Source organism: Eubalaena glacialis, chromosome 1, assembly GCF_028564815.1.
Source record: "Eubalaena glacialis isolate mEubGla1 chromosome 1, mEubGla1.1.hap2.+ XY, whole genome shotgun sequence".
In the NCBI taxonomy this organism is placed as follows: domain Eukaryota; kingdom Metazoa; phylum Chordata; class Mammalia; order Artiodactyla; family Balaenidae; genus Eubalaena; species Eubalaena glacialis.
This window is the reverse complement of record NC_083716.1, coordinates 148430592-148434518: the sequence shown is the minus strand read 5'-3', so window position 1 is coordinate 148434518 and position 3927 is coordinate 148430592.

Sequence of the window (3927 nt, the reverse complement as noted above, 5' to 3'; positions counted from 1 at the left end):
AATGTGTAAGAAAACAGACGTAAGTGGGTGATTTGGCTACTCCCTCTGTGCATGAGGGCCCTGAGAACCGGAGTGAGTGACAACTCAGTAAAGGGACAGTGCAAGAGGTATTGTTCCTGCCAATGGAAGCTGAGTTCCTGTGCACAGCTGTCTTGGTGTCCATGCAGGAGCACTAGCCGTTCTTCCATAGCAGTCCAGAACAGAACTCTTCTGTTAGCCTCCAGGGAGCTACCCAGTACAGGTGGTGACCATCACCTGGGACAATCAGTGATCAAGGCTCCTAGGATTCCATTTGACTTCTTGTAGATGACCTTTCCCCAACACCCAGATACACATCTGAATAAACTCTTACACACACATACAATGTCCCATAAGAGCAATGAGCACAAGAAAAGCTGAGCTAAGGCTGAGGATCTTTAATTAGTTTGGTGGGAGAAAGTCCCTTCCATCTGAATTTGGGGATGGGTGGTAAACAGAACCAATTTCCAACTCCCCTACTCTAATCCAGAGCAGTGGTTAAACACTTACCCAGGACACTACAACTTTTGGACTAAGTTTTCCTAATTCAACAGATGTATTTAACACTTGGGTAACTCATTGAGTTCAAGTCAATGGAAGATAGAAGGGACATGGAGAGCCTAGTAATTCATTTAATATCCTTTAAATATATGTAATGATTTTTGCGTACTCATTCATACACTTAACCACTTGGGACACAGACACACATACATATACACACTCACATACATGCACATCCCACTGGCCCAGGCAGTCATGCCTTCCTGGTTACACTGACGGTCTAACCCTCTATTCAGTAGTGCAGGGTCAAACTAATGCCTGGAAGAGAGGAGACATGGATCCCCATGGACAGATAATCAATTAATCCAATTAGTGTTGATTGAGTCTGCAATATGCAAGTTCCTGTACTGGCTTTGGGGGCTGACACATTGATGCATTAGAGGCAACCCTTGTTTTTTAAGAAACTTAGAATCTAGTAAGAGCGTAGAGTAAAGCACAGCACTGTACCTGACCTAGTGGCTAATTTGCATATACGAATGGATAAATGAGACTTATAAACATATACAAAAATGTAATAGGATGAATTATTAAAATGTAAACAAAAGCTGTGATAGGGGAAATTATTTAAAAAATAGGATTCTCTAACCGTACACAGGAAAAAGAGGGTACCATTTATGTTGCCTTAATCATCATCACGTGAGGAGAAATAAAGAGCTTTTAAAATTCAAGTCTGTTTAGGGAAGAATTAGGACGAGATGGAGCAGAAAGCTTTGAGAAAGAGGGGTCCAAAGGCGTGGAGAGGGGTATATGTATTGAAGGTTCCCTAAGCCTGAAGAAAGAGATCTGTACTGGAATAGTTTCTGCACCTGGAGAATCCTCTAGGTGAGTGATTTCTTCACCATGCACGTAGAGGCTGTCAGTGAGTACAAGGGCCTTAAAACCAGTGGCTAAGATCTCTGCAAATGAGTAGATGGCCAGAGGACTGGAACTTCCTCAGGGGCATCTCTGAATCTGTCCCAAGCAGCATGGACAGTGGATGATCCACATTAAGGGCAGCACTGGGTAACGGAGAGAGCAGTGGTAAGGATGCCTCCACTGTGAACTAAAGATCTGGCTACTTCCTGATTTTCTAGCACTGTAAAAGGCCCCAAGTTCTCAATGGCATGGTGGTTTCCTGAGTTAAGGAGCACCTTGCCAATCCAGTATGCTACAGAAGAGGTTCCTCCTTTGGTCTTCAGGTAGACTGCATGAAGTTCCTTTCTGTCCCATTGAAGTGGGGAGGGATACCCCAAACTCAGCTGAATTTGAACATCCCTCCAAGCAGATAGCTGGGGGTTCAGAAGAGACTTATATGATGTAGAAATTTTTTTTAATGTGATAGATCTTATTATTAATATTGAGTTTATAACTAAGTTCTACCACAAACTAAAAGATAAGGCATGTGTGATAAAGGCCATAAACATAATTCAAAATGTTAGGATAATTTAGACTCAGTGAAAATACAAAGTAGGGCAGATGGTTAAATTGGGAATTGGGGGTTAACAGATGCACACTACTGTATATAAAATTGATGAACAAGGACCTACTATATATTTAGCATAGGGAACTATATTCAACATCTTATAATAACCTATAATGGAAAAGAATCTGAAAAAGAATATATATATATATATATGCATACATATATATGCATACATATATATACATGCATACATGTATATACATGCATACATATATACATGAATACATATATATGTGTGTGTATATATATATATGTAACTGAATCACTTTGCTGTACACCTGAAACATTGTAAATGAACTATACTTCAATTTAAGAAAATACAAAATAAAAGATTCTTTACATCCTCCACAGACTAAATATCTGGTAAAGGTTAAACTAAGTCAATATATAGGGTAATTTCTACAAAAACTAACAATTATTACTCACTGCTCTATCTGAAGCCAATTCGTCTCTTCTCTATGAAGAAGAAAACTAGCAAAAAGAAGATGGAATCTTACAATAATAAGTCCCCAAGCTACAATTTAGCACCAATTTAGCAATTCCGTTAGAGAGCATCCAGCTCATTAAAAACAGCACGCTAACCTGTCTATAAATTGCTTCACTATAATCAAATATTGGCAAAATAACTAGATAGGAAATATAGTGCCTGTCTGAAATATTGGCAATTAATTGTAAAATAGCCAGTTTTTCTAACATGTCATGCCTTTTACCATACACTAGTGTTCCTTAAGTTGAACTAAAAAAAATTGTTTTTGACTTTTTAACTTGTATTTTCTTTTTTTTTCAAATACATTCAAAAGTTAGCTATCTCCACAAATGTGGATTCAATCCATATAAAAACTGAACTTTTTCAATTATGCAAACAAATTTGGAATTGGAGGACAACCTTTGAGGTATCAACCAGAGCCCTAGATGGCTGTTCCCTTCTATAATCCCAAGCCAGGGAGGAGCCTTTCTGCAGACAGCCCAGAGCCTGACATAGGAATCTATTCTCAGTGTCTCTGATTTGGCGAGATATTCCTTAACTCAGGACATGGCCCATTTCACTGCTGAGCATACATTGCACTATATTAGAAAGCTCTTTTTTATTGGATTGAAACCTAGATGAATGTAATTTTTGCCCCTTCATCCTAGTTTTGCCTTTCAGTCAAACAAAACTGCTGTCTCTTCTACCCCAGAGCATCATGAGCATTTGAAGACTGCCCCATACCTTTGATTGATCCTATTGCCTCAGGTCCTTCAGCCACTTCCCAGGAGGACACGGTTTCTAGCTCCCTTTGCTCTCAAAGCATGAATAACTAGAGAGATATGCTTATGGGTTAAAATTTAAAATTTCATGTTTCATGTTAAAATTTCATTAAAGGAAAAACCAAGGTTATGGAAGCATTTTGGCTGTATCCAAATTGAACTGTTGACTTGAATATTTGGGGAAAAATCTCCTCTTTTTAGATAAAAGGGACATCCATTTACTTGAAAGAAGATTCTTTTTAAACTTTTTTTTTTTTAATTAATTTATTTATTTATTTTTGGCTGTGTTGGGTCTTCATTTCTGTGCGAGGGCTTTCTCTAGTTGCGGCAAGCGGGGGCCACTCTTCATCGCGGTGCGCGGGCCTCTCACTATCGCGGCCTCTCGTTGCGGAGCACAGGCTCCAGATGCGCAGGCTCAGTAGTTGTGGCTCACGGGCCTAGTTGCTTCGTGGCATGTGGGATCTTCCCAGACCAGAGCTCAAACCTGTGTCCCCTGCATTGGCAGGCAGATTCTCAACCACTGCGCCACCAGGGAAGCCCGAAAGAAGATTCTTAAAATGTGCTAATAGTCAGTAATGGGCTCTTATATGTGCTGAAAGTGTTTGTTAGCAGGCTTATTTTCTATAATTGAGAATTAT